The sequence below is a fragment of the Scyliorhinus torazame genome, chromosome 3, assembly GCF_047496885.1.
Source record: "Scyliorhinus torazame isolate Kashiwa2021f chromosome 3, sScyTor2.1, whole genome shotgun sequence".
NCBI classification, from domain to species: domain Eukaryota; kingdom Metazoa; phylum Chordata; class Chondrichthyes; order Carcharhiniformes; family Scyliorhinidae; genus Scyliorhinus; species Scyliorhinus torazame.
Genome location: NC_092709.1, coordinates 83,698,964 through 83,720,121, shown reverse-complemented (window position 1 = coordinate 83,720,121; position 21,158 = coordinate 83,698,964). Strand labels below are relative to the sequence as shown.

The 21,158-nt window shown below is 45.8% G+C and overlaps 1 long non-coding RNA gene across 3 annotated transcripts in view; it reads right to left on the bottom strand.

Moving 5' to 3' along the window:
• The window catches only part of LOC140408552 (uncharacterized), a 135,770-nt gene that overhangs the window by 11,338 nt on the left and 103,274 nt on the right, over positions 1-21,158 (bottom strand). Inside the window, exons 6-7 of one of the 3 annotated variants that reach the window (XR_011940135.1) lie at positions 20,901-20,992; positions 16,604-18,570 (exon numbers count right to left, since the gene is read on the bottom strand). The exons of the other annotated variants lie outside the window; for them this stretch is intronic. This is a non-coding gene — a long non-coding RNA (uncharacterized lncRNA). Of the gene's footprint in view, positions 1-16,603; positions 18,571-20,900; positions 20,993-21,158 lie in introns of those variants that run through there. 3 annotated transcript variants of the gene reach the window in all.

The following is a 21,158-nucleotide window of genomic DNA, read 5'->3' as shown; positions in this document are numbered from 1 at the left end:
GGCCCCCGACCTCTGCATCGGCAACCTCCCGGTCCTCAGGTCCGCCAGCCAGTACCAGGGCCCTTTCCTCATGTACGGTGAGTGGCCTCTCATCAGCGGGGCCCCCTCCAGTCCTCTCATGCTCCCTATTGTTGTGCACGCGCTTCTCCTGTGGGGGGGGGGGGGGGGGGGCGGTGGGTGGCAGGGGTAAAAGGCAACAGTGTTAGACAGGTATATGAATGCACGCCATCGGTTGCGCGTATAGTGGTGAGGTTAGGGTTAGGGTTGGTTTCACCTGGGGGTGTGCCGCACATCGGGGAGGGGGGTGGGGGGGGACTCACCCTGGCTGCCATGATGAGGTTGTTCACCTTCTTGTGGCACTGGGTGCCTGGCTGTGGTGTCAGAGCCACAGCGCTGACAGCCTCTGCCACCTCCCTCCACAGGCGTGTCCCTGCGGCCGTGTCCGGGGTACAGGGACTCCCTCTTCTCCTCCACTGCGTCCAGGAGTGCCCTGATGTCGCGGTCCTGGAACCTCGGGGCTGCGCGGCGGGCGGCCATCTTGTCGGGTCTTTTGGGGTGGGTGGGGGGCGTGTCTTTTGAGCCATTGCGAATGGCGTCACGCCGCTCCTAGCCCATTCGGGTCCGGAGAATTTGCATTGTTTGGGGGGCCCGCGCCAGAGTGATCCGCGCCGTTTTTGGCGCCGGGTCCCGGACATCGCACCAGTTTTCGGAGTATCCCGCCCTTTATTTTTTACTCGGTGTGGATTTCCCAAGTTCTTGTTAAACCAACAAGTAGCATAACTAAGGTAGAAAAATCAGCGGAGATTTGAGAAGGGACAGAATAGAAAGAATCATTCCTGTGTCCTTCACTTGCATGATACCGTGGACTGATGCTCAAAAAACCTGTGCCAAATTTGGAGGGAAAAATAAATTGATGACACGGTGGCACAGGGCAGCATGGTGGTTAGCACTGCTGCCTCACAGCGCCAGGGATCCGGGTTCAATTCCGGCCTCTGGTGACTGTGTAGAATTTGCACTTTCTCCCCGTGTCTGCGTGGGTTTCCTCCGGGTGCTCTGGTTTCCTCCCACAGTCCAAAGATGTGCAGGTTAGGTGGATTGGTCATGCTAAATTGTCCTTAGTATCCAAAAGGTTAGGTGGGGTTACGGGGATAGTGTGGGGCTCTTTCAGAGGGTCGGAGCAGACTTGATTGGTCGAATGGCCTCCTTCTGCACTGTAGGGAGTCTATGAGTAAACATAAGGAGGAAAGTCATTCTTTTTATTTTTCATTATGCTCAATGAATCTTCCTACTTCATCATCGTGTTGAGCGCCAATGATAACTCTATGAGGAAACAAGTTTTGCCTGCTTTGACTCCAAGTTTATTGTGTTCAGTAATCACTTCCCCAACAACAAAACAGTGCCACTTATATCCCCTTTAAATATTGGTGCAGTCTATTGAACAATAAATGCAATCTAGTAAACAATTAAAACCCTAATTCCAACTTAAGTACAAGGGAACATTAACTCTTTCCTAGCATATTGTCTGAGAGAGTGAGCATGTGATCTGTTCCTCGGCTCCTTGTGGTATGGATAGGATCAATCTGAGCAAATATACTCTTCAGCATTCCCTTCCTCTGAGTGCAAGTTCATGACCTCCATTCTGTGCATTTCCGATAAAATGGCAGAAATTGACTTCTCAGTAAGAGGAGGTTAGGTCAGATCATTTGTATTATTGTGATAAAATGCCAGATACATTTACATTCAGCAAATAGTTGAATTTCCCACCAGTAGAAAATATTACTATAGTATGAATGTCAATGCTCGGAAGACAATAATTGAACAACTTTGTAAACACCTAAAAGTCTGTTATATGGTTAGACAATAAAACTAGCAATAATTAATACTTCATGTTTTGCAAGTTATATCAAATATTTTCACTTGATACTTAACACATGTCCTTAATATGGGGGGAAGCACAGCTGTGATGCATTCAGTACAATCTATGGCATCTCAATCCAATGCAAATGTGATCACAATGAGAAAATCATGCATATTGATTTTAAAAAATCTATCTTATTCTGTGCGAAAATATTTTCTTATAGGAAACCACCTGTCAGAATTTTAAACAGTAATTAAGAATGAGAGGAGCTCAGGCAAATGGTAAAACACGTTTGGACAACTGAACTCACAATTCTTCTAAATGACGGTGCACGTATAATCAAGGAACTGTCAGTGAGGAATATTTTCCAACTTTAGACAATGCACAAAAATATTTCCTACACTGGAAATGCAATGCTTCAAGGCTCACTGGTAACAAATGGTCCAGTAATGTGGTCACATTTACAGTTTTGAATGAACAATGATATGAAAAGTGGCAATACCACTCTAGTGTCTGGAGCTGATCTGACACCTGAGCACACTGTCGACAAACAGTGTGAGACTTCTTTCAGGTGATTGATTCATATAAGTTCAAGTTCACACTGGTTATATTATCACTCCAATCTGTTAAAACCATAATTTGAAACTGTCCATGCTGCCAATTGCGATTGCCTGGTATGTTTTAAAACTTTAGGGGTAATCTTTCCAATAAGAACGTAAGAACTAGGAGCAAGAGTAAGCAATTCAGCCCCTCGAGCCTGCGCCGGCATTCAATACAATCATGGCTGGTTTAATCTCAGCCTCAACTCCACTTTCCTACCCGTTCTCCACAACCCTTCAATGCATTTCCCAATTAAAAATCTGTTGCTCTCCTCCTTAAATTTACTCAATATCCTGGCATCCACCGCACTCTGGGATAGTGAATTCAACAGATTCATGACCCTTTGAGAGATGAAATTTCTTCTCATCTCTATTTTAAATCTGCTACCACTTATCCTAAAACCATGACCTCTCATTCTAGACTGCTCTACAACTGGAAGCATCAACTTTACATCTATTTTGTTAATACTTTTTATCATCTTATATTAGGTCTCCTCTCATTCTTCTAAACTCGAGCGAGTATAGGCCTAAACTGCTCAATCTCTCATCATAAGACAAACAACTCACCTCTAGAATCAATCTAGTGAACCTCCTCTGAATTGCCTCTATTGCAACTGCCACCCTCCTCAAATAGGGGAACTAAAACTTTTATATCCTATTCACTTAGCTGCCAAAATTCCATTTGCTGATATTAGGACAAAATAGATATTCTCAATAGCAAAGTGACAGTTCTCTTCCAGGAATCTCTTCTCTTGAAAAAGTCCTGCTCCTCTTATTGATGTAATTTATGTTTGCCTATTTTATCCTGGTCCTTTTTTAAAAGTACTGTACACCTGTAATATCTGTAATACTGCCCAGTCCTGGGGAAAGGTCGAAGACTTAAAATTTCTTTGTCCAAGTTCATGATTTTTATTTCTTCACCGATGACATCAAACCCATATTTCAGTGTAATTTTCTGATTTTTTCCCCCCCAGATTTACAATATTGTGCTTTATGATGAAAAGACAGATGTGCTTGGCATGGAGGATGAAGGTGGGGAGGTTGTGGTTTTGAGGAACAGGATGGGGTTTTAGTTGAAAGGAGCGATGTACATAAAGAGAGCCTACAGAGAACCCAATTGTTGTATTTTGCTGCCATAGAGACAAATCTGCATACAAAAAGGGCCTACACCTCAGTCAGAAAAAACAATATCTCCTTGTTAACAGTACAACTGCACTTATAGACTACTTGTTACATTCACATTTGAAAAAATACAAGTGTTGGGGAAGGAAATGGTTCAAATATTATCCACAGGGGTCATGTGACGTAAGCGTTGGAGCAACTGTGTTTTTGTGAGGTCTGGCACCACACATCTTTTACCCTTTTAAAAAATCCTGATGCACATCCCATTATCCGATCTTGATTTGGGTGATTGGTGCTGCTTTCCTGGAAGATCCTGCTTAAATTGTGGAAAAGAGGAGCTGATTTAGTCAAGAAAATCCTTGTTTGATTGACGTGGTCAGAGACGGCTGGGGTGGAGTTCATTTCGCAGTGACAGCTTTGCTGGTGAGCGGGCCAGCGGGTTTGCTGGTATGCTTTGGCGATGCCATTGGTGTCAAAATTATAGTTGCCCTTTTGAGTGAAGTTGTGGACGATGGTCTTGGCTCCGCGACACAGATTATTGGTCCTCACATTGATGAATTGTGAGATATCCTGAAGAGAATGGATGAAGGGGAGGTAGGAATCCTGCCATTCGATAGGGCAGTTGTCTCAGTTGGGGCTGACCTTCAGTCCTTGGAAACCCTGCTGCATGGCATGTTGAACATCCTAGTTGATCCGGGGAGATGGGGCCGGACAAGGATTGTCCATGCACCCAGTCTCTCGAGGAGAGCTGGGGATGAATTCCTGGCTGAATTTGAGAACTGGCTGCTATGATGTCACAATCTCGATTTGAGGGTTGGGTGTTTCGAGTTCGATGGAGCATATTGTATCCGGTCTTCGAGACCTGGGGTCGATCAGAGACTCCAACCACTGGTCATGCGTTGTCTTGCTTTTGGTGTTCTTTTTTAAAATAAATTTATAGTACCCAATTCTTTTTGTTCCCAATTAAGGGGCAGTTTATTGTGGCCAATCCACCTACCCTGCACATCTTTGGGTTGTGGGGGTGAGACCTACGCAGACATGGGGAGAATGTGCAAACTCCACACAGACAGTGACCTGGGGCTGGGATCGAACCCGGGTCCTCGGCGTCGTGAGTCAGCAGTGCTAACTGCAGCACCACCATCTCACCCTGCCTTTGGTGGTCATCGAGAAGTGCTGGAGGTGGTTGGACACGATGGACCTTCTCTACCCGCCAAGGCCTAGGTTTCTCTTTACCGGGACATGGTGGAGGTGAAACTCTGGATGGATCCTGGATGTTGCTCGATGTTCCTCTCTTGGCTATGGTATTTCCAAGCTCCATGGATGGTTATGTTATCTGCAGTTCATCATTAATCCTGAACTTTGTTCCCTTGTGATTATATCCCTGATTTTGTAGTTGCCTTTTATCCTGACAAGGGTGTATGATATGTGAGCACAAAGGCATTTGTCGCCTGTTATCCTGTTTCCTGTTATCCTATGAAAATATACGGATGGTGCGATATTTACCTGATTATTTTATGTGCTTCTATCCTTGCTTTTACGCTGAGGAGTACATGTTTTGGTAGCCTTCACTTTATTTACAGTGAATAGCGACACAGCGGGGTGGTGGGTAAGTGATTTGGTGAGGTGGTTGGTATGGCCTTATATGCCCAAGTTGAGGATGAGGTAAAACCTTTTTTTTTCAATAAACATTTTATTGAGGTATTTTTGGTTTTACAACAGGGACAAAATAAACAATGTACATGAGTCTATAAACGTAGCGCAAAAAGCCTGCTTCCTCCCTTACAGGTTCCACCTTTATTAACCCCCTACTCTAAGTTAAACTAACCCCCCTCCCCACTTCTGCTGACGATTAATTTCCCGCAAAGAAGTCGACGAACGATTGCCACCTCCGGGCGAACCCTAACAGTGACCCTCTCATGGCGAACTTGATTTTCTCCAAACAGAGAAAGCTAGCAATGTCAGTTAGCCAGGTCTCCGACTTTGGGGGCTTTGAGTCCCTCCAAGCTAATAGTATCCGTCTCCGGGCTACCAGGGAAGCAAAGACCAGACGTCTGCCTCTTTCTCCTCCTGGATTCCCGGATCTTCCGACATCCCAAAAATCGCCACCTCCGGACTCGGTGCCACTCTTGTTTTTAACACCATGGACATGACGTCTGCAAAACCCTGCCAGAATCCCCTGAGATTTGGGCATGTCCAAAACATGTGGACATGGTTCACTGACCCTCCCGCACACCTTGCACACCTACCTTCTACCCCAAAGAACCTGCTCATCCGGGCCACTGTCATGTGAGCCCGGTGAACGACCTTAAACTGTATCGGGCTGAGCCTGGCGCATGTTGTGGACGCGTTGACTCTACTCAATGCATCCGCCCAGAGACCATCCTCTATCTCTCCTCCTAACTCCTCTTCCCACTTGCTTTTCAGCTCCTCAGTCTGCGTGTCCTCTGACCCCATGAGTTCCTTATAGATGTCAGAGTCCATCTACCCTACCCTGTATCCCCCTTGGTGGTAGGAGAGGGAAGGTTGAGACCTGCCTACGTAGGAAGTCCCGTACCTGAATTTGTTTCTCCTCGCCAATCCAAATTTCTCCTCCAGCTCCCTCAAGCTAGGAAAGCTCCCCTCTATAAACATATCCCCCATCCTCTCAATTCCTGCCCTCTGCCATCTCCGAAACCCCCCGTCCATCCTTCCCGGGGCAAACCGGTGATTATTGCAGATTGGAGACCAGACTGATGCTCCCTCCACTCCCACATGCTTCCTCATTGCCCCCAGACTATCAGGGCCGCCACCACCATGGGGCGTCTCGGAAGGACCGTCATCTTCACCGTCTGGACCTTCCTACCTAATGACAACAGACGTGCGTCCCACCTCCGAAAATCGTCCTTCATTTGGTCTACTAGTCGAGCCAGATTAGGTTTGTGCAACCGTTCCCATTCCCGCGCCACTTGAATGCCTAGAAAGCTAAAGCTTCCCCCTACCGCTCTCAATGGCTGTCCCCCCAGTCGCCTCTCCTGTCCCCTTGCCTGGATCACAAACATCTCGCTTTTCCCCATATTGAGTTTGTAACCCGAAAACCGGACAAATTCCCCCAGAATCCTCATGATTTTTTCCATCCCCTCTACTGGGTCCGATACATACAGGAGCAGGTTGTCTGCGTAAAGCAAGACTCTGTGTTCCACTCCCCCCCGGACCAACCCCTTCTAGACCTTTGAGGCTCTCAGCGCAATTGCCAACGATTCTATAGCTAGCGCAAACAACAGTGGGGAGAGGGGGCATCCCAGTCTCGTCCCTCGATGTAGCCTAAAATAGTCCGATGTTGTCCTATTCATCCGTATGCTCGCCACAGGAGCCTGATACAACAACCTGACCTAGTCAATAAAGCCCCGCCTAAATCCGAACCATCCCAGTACCTTCCACAGATATTCCACTAGATCAAAAGCCTTCTCTGTGTCCATTGCGACCACTACCTTCACCTCCCTACCTTCTGTGGCCATCATGATCGCATTTAGCAACCTTCTTACATTGGCCACCAACTGCCTTCCCTTAACGAACCCCGTCTGGCCCTCCCCAATCACGTCCGGAACACAGTCTTCAATCCTTGAGGACAGAAGTTTGGCCAGCAGTTTGGCGTCCCCATTCAATAGGGATATCGGCCTGTGGGACCCACACAGCTCCGGATCCTTGTCCCGCTTCAGGATCAGCGAGATCATGGCCTGTGACATCGTCGGGAGAAGCACCCCTCTCTCCCTTGTCCTCATCAACAGCGGCCCCAATATCCCAGAAAACGTTTTATAGAACTCCACTGGGTACCCATCCAGCCCCAGGGCTTTACCCGACTGCATGGCCTTTAGCCCCTCCGCTATCTCTTCGATCCCGATCGGGGGCCCCAGCCCTTCTACCAGCTCCCCGTCCACCTTCGGGAAATTCAGCCCACCTAGGAAGTGCCACAACCCTTCCGGCCTAGGTGGGGGTTCCGACCCATACAGCCTACTATAAAACTCCTTAAATGCCTTATTCACCCCTGCTGAGTCTCCCACCAGGTTCCGTCTCCATCCTTTACTTTCCCTATCTCCCTGGCTGCCTCACTCTTTCTAAGCTGCTGTGCAAGCATTTTGCTGGCCTTCTCTCCATGCTCATAAATCACCCCCCTCGCCTTTCTACCACCCTTCCTGTGGTTAACAAGCCGAACTCCGCCTGTAGCCTCCGCCGTTCCCTTAGAAGCCCTGCCTCTGGGGTCTCCGCATACCTTCTGTCGACCTGTAGTATCTCCTTTACCAATCGGTCCATCTCTGCCCTGTCCACCTCCTCCCTGTGGGCTCGTATCGAGATCAGCTCCCCTCTAACCACCGCCTTCAATGCCTTCCAGACCACCGCTGCCGAAATTTCCCCCGTGTCATTGACCTCCAGGTAGCTCTGAATACATTTCCTCAACCACCCGCACACCTCCTTGTCCGCTAAAAGTCCAACGTCTAACCTCCATTGCGGGCGCTGGTTACTGCCTTTATTGACCTGTAGGTCAACCCAGTGCGGGGCATGGTCTGAGATTGTGATCGCCGAGTACCCTGTGTCCATTACCCCCATCCGTGGATCCCTGCTCAGAATAAAGAAATCAATCCGGGAGTACACTTTATGCACGTGTGAGTAGAAGGAGAACTCTTCACTCTCGGCTGCCCAAATCTTCAAGGGTCCACCCCCCCACACCTGCTCCATGAATCTTTTTGGCTTCTGAGCCATTGCTGACACCCTGCCCGTTTTTGAGCTTGACCGGTCTAAACCAGGGTCAATAACTGTATTGAAGTCCCCTCCCATGACCAGCTTATGCGAATCCAGGTCCTGTATCTTCACCAGCATCCTCTTTATAAATTCCACATCGTCCCAGTTTGGCACGTATACATTTACTAGTACCACCTGCACCCTCTCCAATTTCTCACTGACCAGAATGTACCGGCCTCCCCCACCCAAAATTATTCGTCCCGCCTCAAACACCACTCACTTGTTGATCAGGATCGCGGCCCTCTGGTCTTCGAGTCCAGTCCCGAGTGAAAAACCTGTCCGACCTAACCTTTCCTTAATCTAAACTGGACAGCTACTCTAAGTTGCATCTCCTGCAGCATTACCACGTCTGCTTTCAGTCCTCTCAAATGCGCGAACACGCGTGCCCTCTTGACAGGCTCATTGAGCCCTCTTACATTCCAGGTGATCAGTCTAGTTGGGGGGCTCATCGCCCCCCCCCCCCTCTTCGCCGATCAGCCATCCCCTCTCTTGGGCCAGTTGCCAGCCCATGCCTCCACCGGCCCACCCCAGGCAACTTCCGCCCCCAAACTCCTCTCTGTTCCTCAGCAAATGTCCCTCCCTCATCAGCAGAACATTTCCCCCCCCCCCCTCAAATAACAGCACAAAATAAATCAACCCTTTTGATTAGCCTAACATCTGCTCACCCCCCACTATGCTTCCATAAGATAGCCCGCCCAACTAGCTTGGTGGCCCTCGCCCCTGGCGCCAGACATTCTCCCACCTATTGTTCCCTCCCCACCTTCCCCCCCGCTCATACATACATATTCAAATGAAAAACAATCTCAACACAATTGCCCGACAGGGGAAAAAAAACCAAGTTGAACACAAAAAAAACGATCAAGCAAAAGATACAGCATCTGAACAAACACACCTCCATCCCCCAACAGTGCAAATGCGAACTTTAACTCACTCAGCTCTGCAACTGGCCCCAGATCAATACAGCAGGCATTACAAATAACGTCCAAAAAACAAAAACAAGAAACTTTTTTTAAAACATAAACGTTACAGCAAAGTTTAAAGTTCTCAGTCCGACACCAATCCTTTCCTTTTCGCGAAGTCCAGGCGACTCAAAATAGAAATGTTGCTCCTCGTATGTGACCCAAAGGCGGGCCGGATACAACAGCCCGAACTTCACCTTTTTCTTGAAAAGGGTCGACCTGCTCTGGTTTAACCCCACTCTTCTCCTGGCCACCTCCGCACTCAGGTTTTGATAGATCCGCAGGGTACTATTGTCCCATTTACAGCCCCGTGTCTGCTTGGCCCACTGTAAAATACGCTCCTTATCCAAATACCTGTCGAATCTCACCACCATTGCCCTTGGGGAGGTCTCCCATCCGCGGCTTCCTCGCGAGTGCTCTGTGAGCCCTGTCCACCTCCAAGTGTCGGGGGAATGCCCCATCCCCCAGCAGCTTCTCGAACATGGGTGCTATGTATGCCCCAGTGTCCGTTCTTTTGGATCCCTCCGGAAGCTAACGATCCTCAAGCTCTGCCAGTGGGACCTGTTCTCCAGGTCCTCCACCTTCTCCAGGATCCTTTTCTGCTGGTCTCTCAGCATCCCCATCTCCAACTCCAGCGCTGTTTGATGTTCCTCCTGGTCAGCCAGTGCCTTCTCTACTTTGTGGATCGCCCGATCTTGGGCATCCAATCTAAGTTCCAGCCGCGCATTTGCCTCTTTAATTGCATCCTAGCAGTCCCGTTTCTGCTTGCCGAAGCTCTCCTGGATAACTTGCATCAACTGCTCCATTGACCGCTGGGTCGACAAGCCAGAGGTCCGGTCCTCTGCCACGCTTACTCCTGATGCAGCTTCAGCCCAAGCCTTCTCTGTCCTTCTGTTTCTGCCTTTGCGAGCACTTCTAGTCGTCCTCTCCATGCACCGATGTGGGAATCCAGTACACAATTGCCTCTGTCATTGATTTTTCAAATCAAGTCCGGTAAAAAATCGGGGGAAAAGGTCCAAAAGTCCGACCCGAACAGGAGCACCAAATGTGCGACTTACTCCTGTAGCCATCTGGGATGGCCCCGTCCCGATCACAAAATGGACACTTGCAAGGAATGCAGGGAAAATTGGACAATGCTAAGAAACAAGCAGGTGCAAGCTCTGTCTGTTGATTAGAACCTTAAACTCTCAGACAGGACAGAAACTACCAAGCAATCTACATACTAATGAGCCATCTCCGGGGACAAAAGGGAAACATTTAGACACACAATGTTAAGGCAGACTCCATGGCGCCAGAAGAGGCTAAGACAAAGCAGACTAACAGTCACCAGGACACGCCCAGCGATCAGGGAACAACCCCTCTATTGGAGGAAAATCGATACAGATGATTGGGATGAACCCAATTAATTGAGGCCAAGTTCAAGGCCCGCCCAAAAGTTCGCGAAGCCCTTCACAGTATAAAAGGTATCCCCCAAGGGAGAATCTTTCTCCTTTGGCTTTGGCTCTCACCGAAGAGAGAGACCAGCCTAGCAGCTGCACCAGACCAAGTAAGTTCCAAGGCAACGCACGCTACGAGATAGACGCTCCTAGTTGCTACTCTGTAAGCAGCTCAACCCAGCAGCCTCAGAACCGAACAACGGCCATTGTTCCTCTGACTGAGCAGGCACCCGAAGCTAAGTATAGGCTTTAGTAATAGTGGTATTTTATTTTGTAGCGTTTATGCATGAGTAGATTTGACTGGGTGTAAATAAATGAGCATTGCTTTTGAACTTACTAACTGGTGTATTGAGTCATTGATCAGTATTCGGTTCTGAACCTTGTGGCGGTGTCGAAAGATACCTGCCGACTCTTGAGCAAACGTGATTAAACAGAGCAAAATTAAGAGCCAACCAAACATTAGCAACATTTACTGGCGACATCTGATGGGACTCGACTTAGAAGTGGCCTAACCACTCCGAGAGAACCCAAAATTTGAATTGAGAATCCAATTGGGAACAGAAAGAAAAAAACCACAAGCGTCAAAGCAGTTCTGATCAAGCCTCTGAGATTCGGAAGTGTGTTAATGCATGTGTACTAACAGGGATATAAGGTAAACCTGAGAGATTTTGTTGCGTAAAACTGTCGGGAGTTTTGTAGACTGGAAATTAGCGTAAGCCGTACCCGTGTTTACATCATCACTTTATCACCCCCTGTTCCTAATTCAGTAGAGAACCCAGATAGAGAAAATGGCAATTGAGGCAATGGAACGCCTTATGAACCCCCAGGAATTCGAGGTCACAGCGACCAGCAGAGTAGGACAGTGTCCCGTTCAGAAAAATTAGATCAGGAAATATCTCAAAGGGAAAGGATGGCCCCTTTGGAGTGAATTCTGCAATAATGAGGAAACAGGACCCAGGAGTATAGGACATACTTGGTGGGAGAACCTGTCAGAGATCCACAAGAAGAGCTTAGGGAAAGCTCGCAAGCCGATGGCAATCATACCCTGTTTGGCACAATTACGAGGCACAGACGAGGTCTTTAGGACGCTCCGTAGAGAGATAGAGGAGAGAGACAGAAGCAGTGAGGTTTACAGATGATGGAAAAAAAAAGGAACCGATGGAGAGATACGGTGTCCTTTCTGATGGAACCTGCACCACTTTCGTTGTATGTTTGTTTGTTAGTGTTGAAGTTAAGTGTTGTTTGTAAACTCGAAAGTTTTCTCGGCCCTACGTCACCATTCCTTTAACGCCCCCCGGCTGTTAATGGAACAAGTTTGTCCCCAGACAATAGTTCAGAGGAACTAGTTTGTCGACAGGACACGACTCATAGTTTCTCTCCTAATTCGAGAGGCAGCCCCCCACGATGACCACATTCTTACCAATTCTTGCCAATTGCTCAGGTAGTGGAGAAACGGCATTGATCCCCGCCCTGCCTGAGGACCCCCCTCTGGTCAGCTTCGCTCGGGTAGAGCACATACGGCATTGATCACCGTCCTACCCGTGGATTCCACCCATTTCTTACCCGCCGCGGCCCATACGCACCCCATTTTGGCTCATTATGTTCAAAATTCTTTTGTTTGGTTTTGGCAACCCTTAGGTTCCTTCCCTCTGCTATTTACATCCTCAAACACTGGGATGGTAAATCACACAGGCTGCGATCAGGGAACCACCACTCTATTGGAGGAAAATCGATACAGATGATTGGGAAAGACCCAATTAGTTGAGGCCAAGTTCAAGGCCTGCCCAAAAGCGCGCGAAGCCCTTTTCAGTATAAAAGGTATCCCCCAAGGGAGAATCTTTCTCCTTTGGCTTTGGCTCTCACTGAAGAGAGAGACCAGCCTAGCAGCTACAGCAGACCAAGTAAGTTCAAAGTCAACGCACGCTACAAGATAGACTCTCCTAGTTGCTACCCTGTAAACAGCTCAACCCAGCAGCCTCAGAACCGAGCAACGGCCATTGTTCCTCTGACTGAGTGGGCACCCGAAGCTAAGTATAGGCTTTAGTAATAGTGGTAGTTTAGTTTGTAGAGTTTATGCATGAGTAGATTTGACTGTGCGTAAATAAATGAGCATTGCTTTTGAACTTACTAACTGGTGTATCGAGTCATTGGTCAGTATTCGGTTCTGAACCTTGTGGCGGTGTCAAAAGATACCTGGCGACTCTTGAGCAAACGTGATTAAACAGAGCCAAATTAAGAGCCAACCAAACATTAGCAAAACTCCTTCATAGCCGCCACCGGAAGTCGTGAGGTAAAACCTTGTTCGAACTATGAGTGTTGCATTTTCCTTTTGCACTCTGGTATTTTGGGATTAAGGAATCCTTGCTTGTCTCCTATGAAGGCACAGACAGATCATCTTTGCTGGCACCTCTGGTATTGTTGGAGTGGGGGAATGTGTGTACTGGTGTACTGGGCATGGTGGGTTAATCCTTGGGCACCTAGCCTCTCTTGGGTTGGTCCTCTATATTTACTTGGCTGGGTAGAGAGCGACAGTGGTTACTTCGCTCATGGAATGTCTGGTGGGCATATCATGTTATGGTTTATTTGATGAGGGGAAATTAGTGCAATCTCGTTGATGGCAGGGCCTAAGTCCTAAGTGACGCCTTTGTAGTTCAATGCATTGGCCTGGTTTAGCTTGGTTGAGTAGGTCAGGGCACTGGTAACTGTTTTTCCTGGGTCGAGCGTGGGAGTAGGTCACCCTCCTCAAAGACGTCCCCTTTTGGGGGCTTCTGGACTACTCTCCATCTTGAGATAGGATTCCGCTCGGGAGATAGTAGCCTGTTGTGTGCGGGGCTTGATTGTGAGTCTGAGTGCTTTGTCGATAGTCTTTCTTCGATTGGAGGTGAGGCTGGATGGAGGAGTAGGTAGCCCTCCTCCAAGTGGTCTTATAAAGGGAGTTCCAGACTGTCCTCCTTCTTGAGGCTTGGGCTCCCTGGGAGTATTGGGGGGATGTGGGACAGTGTCCTGTTTTGTATGATGCTGCTGTTCTGTTCCTGGTGTCCTTTTTGCAAAAGTGTGCATGTCAGGTATCTATTGGTGAATCATCGCTTTGGGGCTTCCTATCTTTATCCAGGTAGGTGAGGTGCTGGTACAGGACCTCATTTGGTATATTTAATTCTGGATGTTTTTCTTTATTTGGTTGGGAGGAGGGGAATTGTATCACACCCTGAGATATCCCAATTTTGGGTGTTTTCATGATTCTTCTTCTCCTTGTCGGTGAGGTTACCTTGGTAGAAAATGGTTTAGGTCTTCCGGTGATGGTGGGGCTTGAATTGTGCCTCTGATTTGGCTGGGGAGGAGTGAGGTTTGTTGCGTTATGATTCTTGGCACAGTGTAAGAATCGTTGGCTAACTCCTGTAGGCGAGAGCGTGCACAGTCAAGTTATGTCTTGTGTCGATGGCAGTATCCTGTTGTTCCCATTTTCTGGAGAGTCCTTTCATTGTTCAGAGGTTTTTGGATGCAGTGTTAGGTCCCGATTGGTTGTATTTTACCCCATGTATCAGTATTTGCTGGTATTTTCTGTATGTGTCTGTGGAATAATGAAAACTCTGTATCGCAATAGATTTTGGGGATTTGTTGTGTCTTCTGGTAAAATGTAAAATTGAAAACCTTGAATAAAAATATCCTGAAAAAAGTACCATCTACTGGAAAGTTTTTTTTTAAAAACTCTGTAACCCCACCTAACCTTTTGGACACTAAGTGGCAATTTGGCATGGCCAATCCACCTAATCTGCATATCTTTGGACTGTGGAGAGGCAGCACGGTGACACGTTGGGTTAGCCCCGCTGCCTCACGGTGGCGAGGTCCCAGGTTTGATCCCAGCTCTGGGTCACTGTCCATGTGGTGTTTGCACATTTTCCCCGTGTTTGCTTGGGTTTCGCCCCCACAATGCAAAGATGTGCAGGGTAGGTTGATTGGCCACGCTAAATTGCCCCTTAATTGGAAATAATGAATTGGGTACTCTAAATTTATTTTTAAAATTTTTAAAAAAATCTTTGGACTGTGGGAGGAAACCAGAGCACCCGGGGGAAACTCACGCAGACATGTAGAGAAAGTGCACAGACAGTCACCCGAGGCTAGAATTGAACCCGGGTCCCTAGAGCTGTGAGGCAGTAGTGCTAACCACTGTGCCACCATGCCACTGTGGTTGAACAAATCAGCTAGCTCTATTCTCCCCAAACTTTGTGTAATGACTGAAACATCCCACAATACAAGGCATTGAATCAACATAACCAATAAACTCAGATCATGCCATTTTATTGCAACTGCACACAAATTGGGATTATGGTTCTTTACAAGTAACATATTTACAGTATTATCCTGACGCCAAATGTGCATAATATTCTGCACTGTTGCTCAAATTTTTAAAAATCATCACCCCATTGTCAAAGTCAATATTTTCCTGCTTCTATAGTAGAGAGATACAACACACTCGTTAAGACAGAATAACAAGCTTTATTTTCGAAAACAACTGCATGCAGTAATGGCTGAAACTTGAAGTCAGAGAGCAGTCAACAAAACTGCTGAGTCTTTCACAAGTTCCGCGCTTTTGCAGAGAATTAGCTCAATATTTATACATTATCATTATCAAGATTATATGACAACAGTATAGTCAGGGGTTTGATCGGAAATACAAACGGAAGCATAGACCAGACCATGTTTGGTCATATCACTCATACCATTATGTAGTCTTGGAGGGAACATTGAAAGGTCGGAATAGACTTGTTTCTTCCTGAACTTATCTTGTTTTAAGTTCCTATGGCCCTGGGTTATGACGAGTTAGTTTTATCAGGAGTTGCCGAGGTCTGGTGTTTTGGAATAGCTCGACCTTCGCTGATCTTTTCAGACTTCAAGTTATGCAGAGTTGGCCTTATCAGTCTTTCAGTCTGAAATGGTTAGGGCAGCATTCTTTACATGGGCCTGGGGAGCTGGAATGAGTAGTTTCAGCCTTTCTTACATTGTATCAAACCTATTGACCAGTCTTCCCATTGACCAGTTTTCCCATCCTGCCGTTACTTAATTCGTACCATATCACACCATGACATAATGGGGTGGTAATGGGCAGCACGGTAGCACAGTGGTTAGCACAGTTACTTCACAGCACCAGGGTCCCATGTTCGGTTCTGGCTTGGCTCACTGTCTGTGCGGAGTCTTCACGTTCTCCCGTGTCTGCGTGGGTTTCCTCCGGGTGCTCCGGTTTCCTCCCACAGTGCAAAGACGTGCAGTTTCGGTGGATTGGCCATGATAAATTGCCCTTGGTGTCCAAAAAGATTAGGCGGGGTTACTGGGTTACGGGGATAGAGTACAGGTGTGGGTTTAGGTAGGGTGCTCTTTCCAAGGGCCAGTGCAGACTCGACGGGCCGAATGGCCTTCTTCTGCACTGTAAATTCTATGATTCTATGATAACCGCCCCCCCCCCCAAATGATCTGTTCACATAAATGAAGGCAACAATCGATTGAGGAGAAAATGCATTATTTCAGGGAATGGTGAATAAGGAACTAGGAAGGAGAAAAATTCAACTCATATCTTTGTAATCACTGTGTGCAGTGTAGTCTCTGTAGCGATACTAAATTTAAAAAGAAAAATCCCATCAAAGACATCGCAGGTTTGCCGAGCCCGCCTTTCAACCCCTTCAGTAACCATCACCGTCTGGCATACTCTAAAACTTCAGTCTCTGGCCCAGTCCCTTGATCCGGAATGGATACGAAAAAAGGGACTTGTGAAATAGACGTAGAACTAAACTTTCCCTCAAGTCATTTTTTTCAGCATCATACCCCCCCCCCCCCCCTCTCTCCGATTTTCTCAAGCCCCTCTGACCCTCCTGCAGCCCAAGACCAGAATTCTCGTGTACTTCACCCTGCTCACCCACTCGGGCCATTCTCAATTTACTAGCCCCACTCTGTACATTCACTTCAACCGTTCTCCCTCTCTACGGCCGCCCGCCGCGCTCCCTCCCTATCGATCATTTTAATTCTTTAGTCTCCCAATATTAATTTATTGCCACCTCTGCATCGCTCAGCCTTGGCCTCTGCTGCACTCGTCGTCAGAAAAAACTTCACAAGTAACCACATTTTCGGAGTGTGACTACGAACATGGAAAGATAATAATCCCTTCCTTTAACGCTGAAGTAAAGGGGAAATGCGAGATATCTAAAATACATTTAAAAATAACCTGGAAATACAAGTAATGAACGAATAACGCGGTTCCTTCAATATACAGTTTAAGACATTTAAAAAAAATCCACGCACCATATTCCAGTGGGAAAAAAAATCTACTTTTCCAAAAAAGAATATTTTGCCCGTGATCAACGGTAATAGTGTCTGTGCATGTAAAATAAATGGAGTTTAGCCCTAACAATCATGCTTTAGAAGATGGGCACTACATACATTTAGGAAAAAATGTACAATTTTCTTGCGACTTTAAAAACAGTCCAGGGTGGTCTGAATGGTATTATTATTTGCTACAGTTAAACATGAAATTATTTTAAAATATTCAAAGCAGGAGCACAAAAAAATTGCTTTAGGGCGCCAATTGATTGGAAATATTTGAGGCGATTTTTTTCCCCCCTTCGGGCCTGCGATTCTTAACGTGAGTTACTGCTCATCTACTTCAAATTGTGACCAAGGTTTCCAAACGAAATAGGTAACTTGAGAGGCCAGAAGGAGCCGAGGCCCAGCGCCTTGTGACCGACTTGAGGGAATGATAGTGTGTAGTATGGTCTCCTTCCACATGTTCCTCGTGAAATCCGCAGCATTGTGTGGGTGGGGGAAAGTAAAGTCCACACATCGCCTTCTATGTCATTCGCTGTTTTTGTAAACAGTACCATTTCTGCAGACATGCCATCAACCATCACCTCTGGCTATGTTTTTGAGATTGTACAGTAGGCCGGTTAGAACAGAACCTGCTCACAGCCGGCAACTTCAAACAGCACACCAGCATCAAAGGCCCGATCACATGCTTTGAGACAAATTAGTAAAACAAAATAATGTAGGAACTGCGTATAATAACTAAATGTGTTAACATCAATTTAAATATAATTATGTTTAGATAAATGGCACTATCCTCGACCCCGCTGCATTTTATTTGTGCATAGTTAAGCTACCCCTCTTCCCACATGCTTCATTAGTGGTGCTAAACTGCTAATAGTAATATCTCTCGAGATGTATTTTAGTAAATGGAAAGTCGCGCCGAATTACATAGTAAGGCAATATTTGTGACTGCTAGGAGTTTATAACATTGGTCAAAAAAAGACAAAGAATATTTTCACTGCTCCCGCCAGAAACAACACTCGAAACTTATGATTTATGACGTTATTAAAACGCCAGAGACCAGTCAGCGAAAAATAATACCTTCAGAGACAAGGCTGGGCAACCTGGGATCTCTGCATCCTCAAATATCGCAAATCCCGTTCGTTACAATGATTTGGCATTGTGGACAGAGTCTTTATTTTCTTCCCGTTCCCTGACGATATGGATGATGCTTAAATATTGATTTGTAGCTATTTTACGGAATCCTGTTAAACATTGATATTTACTTTGATATAAACTGGCGCACGACAGAAATACGACCTCAGCAGTTTTAGCAACCAATTGCCAATATCCATTTTATGATAGTTTTTTTCGATTCTCGTCGATAACTCTTTTTTAACTAGCCGCCCACGGCGCCAGTACAAATCATTGCCAATCTCTTGATAAGAGAAAAGTTTATAGGGCAGAATATATTTAAAAATGTTAAGATTCCAGGTCGGACCCCTGACTTTTTCAGACAGTTCCGTGCAGAGTCTCTGGGAGAAAGAAAAAAGGACAAAACGTTGGTGGAACAATACACGGAACAACCGCAATAAAATCAAGTGCACTTTAAAACGCCGTAAAATCAGAGGTTGTTTTTATTGCTACACCCTAAACGAGTCAGTGGCAATAAAAAATCACTTTCACCTTGTCACAAGGAATAGATTCAGGTCACAGGAGCAGATAGTGCACTCAGCATTCTCTGCAAAACGACAGAGAAATTGCGTGACAAAAACTAGCAAAACAAGCCGCTCAGGGGTAGCCCGCTATCCTCAAGGCACGCATTAAGATAAGACTCTTTCATCTTTTATGTCGCTTTTGGTTAGCTTGCATATCCTCGCTGTTGCGATGTAAGTTTAATCACATTAAATCAAACTCAGTCAAGTGGATAAATTACTGTATGGAGTATATGGCCAGATATGGCGTTGAGGACAAGTCTTAAAAATAACTGAATCAGTGCAGGGCATTTGTAGATAGCACTGAACAAAATGTATAGATAGACTATATCTCCACATAATAGGTATTCTACAAACTGTATATATTTTTTATGTGTATCTGTTGTCTCATATTGGATACAGGAGGCTGTGCCGATTTAATGCAGCCATTCTGCAGGCTGTGGCGAGCAACTTTTGAAGGTCGTTTTCGGCGCCAACCTGGTTTTATAAGAGGGATGAGAGAAAATAATCCCACTTTTCTTTAATGCAATCTATCAATATATTACGCTTTATAATAATGTGCAAATCTACACCACACCCATATTGTATATAACAATATCTAAATAGAAATATGCTGAATCCATATCTTTCCATGTGCACATTTACACGCGATGTAACCATTGCTTACTATGTGAGCACATATCTCTCCCTACGGCGCATTTATCACACCCTCTCTGTCCCCTTCACACAATCAGACCCTGCGACAACACAATTAAAACTAAAATGATACCACATTTTTTTTCTAAAAACGGCATTAATCAATTTATACAATTTATAGTCAGGTTAAGATAATGAACAATCGAATTATATAAACCGTTTGAATACACTGCCTCATTGCTACAAAAAAACTTTAAAAGCTGCCCGTCCCTGTTCAAATCCTGTAAAGCTCACTTCAACGATTACTAAGTAGGTTCATTAAAGTAATGACAAACAGAACGGTGCAGCCAAATGAGCTTTCCAGAACTGTTTCCCGCAACCCATTCATGACACACATCAAGTTCTGATACCATTGTCCGACATCTGAAACTGATCACGCTGAACACATTGTTGGCAGGCCTTAATGATTAATATTAGCCTTGCGTTACAGTGACTGCCGAATGCTTCATAGCTATAAATCATTTCAAAGTGTCAACGTTTAAACACATAACTATGTGTCGTTAAACTATGCAGATGCATACGTTAATGTAACACTCGACCAAAGAAAAACACTCGAAATCCATAAATCATAATTGTGTTGTATTCAAACTTGTTTCCCATGGAAATATTGCAACTGCCCCTTTTATGTACGATATATATATATATTTCAAACTTGCCAAGCGATCTATATATTTTCAACAATCATCGCTGAACACCCATTCTCTGAAAATGAATTTATCTTCGGAGGCTATCTCGCTGAGTTTGAAATGGGAATTGCTGTCGTTTTCTGATTCTTTACTGTAGTGATAACATGTTCAACTTATTGGAATAAATAACCTGTATTCGCCCTGTGCTTTAATTTACAGTTTAGGAGTCACATCATTGCTTATTACTTAAAGAACTGAACCGATATCCGGGCATTGCAATGAATGGCTGTCGTCGAACATTTCATTGTTGATTTCAAATCAGGGAGGAACATAAAAGGGTGATTTGGGCCATTTCCTTGACGCCACTTCGCCAAACTATTTCGGTCAACTTGCGCTCTGTTCTTTGTTTGGGGTGAAGTGAATGAATTGGAAACATGCCCGTGTCCTTCAACTATCTCCTTGAAACGTTTGCAACGCCCGTTTAAAAATCGTGCCATTTGCAAGCAACGAATCAGGAGGGGAAGCAAATTCCATGGGGAAACAAATGCCCTGTTGGGTCTGGAGAACAATGAAACAGTCCTGAGCTTTTAAGAGCCAATTTTCACTTTATTCCCCGAAGCGGATTCCCACTGTAATTTCAGCCGCCCTTAAAGCTAAAATGAAACAATTTCAAACAACCGGTCTGTTCAGGAATGACTCTGATTTAAAATGCATTTAATCAATCACTTCCGTGCATTTATTCGCACGGATCTAACGCATTGCAAATTGGATGGGAGACATGTTTCTCATTTTGTTGGAAACAACGACAATATTTTGAATTTACACAACCTTGCCAGGCGCCTTTCTTTTTCGCATTGCTGCCATTGATTCAGTGTCGCTTTCCAATAGTTCGACAGCTTTTGCACCGAAGCCAATTCCCTCTGGCGAAATAAACAGACACATGCAAAACTATTGTTGTGTGTTAACCCAGTAACTTCACAAATCGTAAATCAATGGTTTGTCCGAATATCTTTTTACCCAGTGGCTCTCTCTCTCCCTGAGCTCCAGGCTGAGCTTTGTACATATTTTATGAAGTGTCCCGCGTCT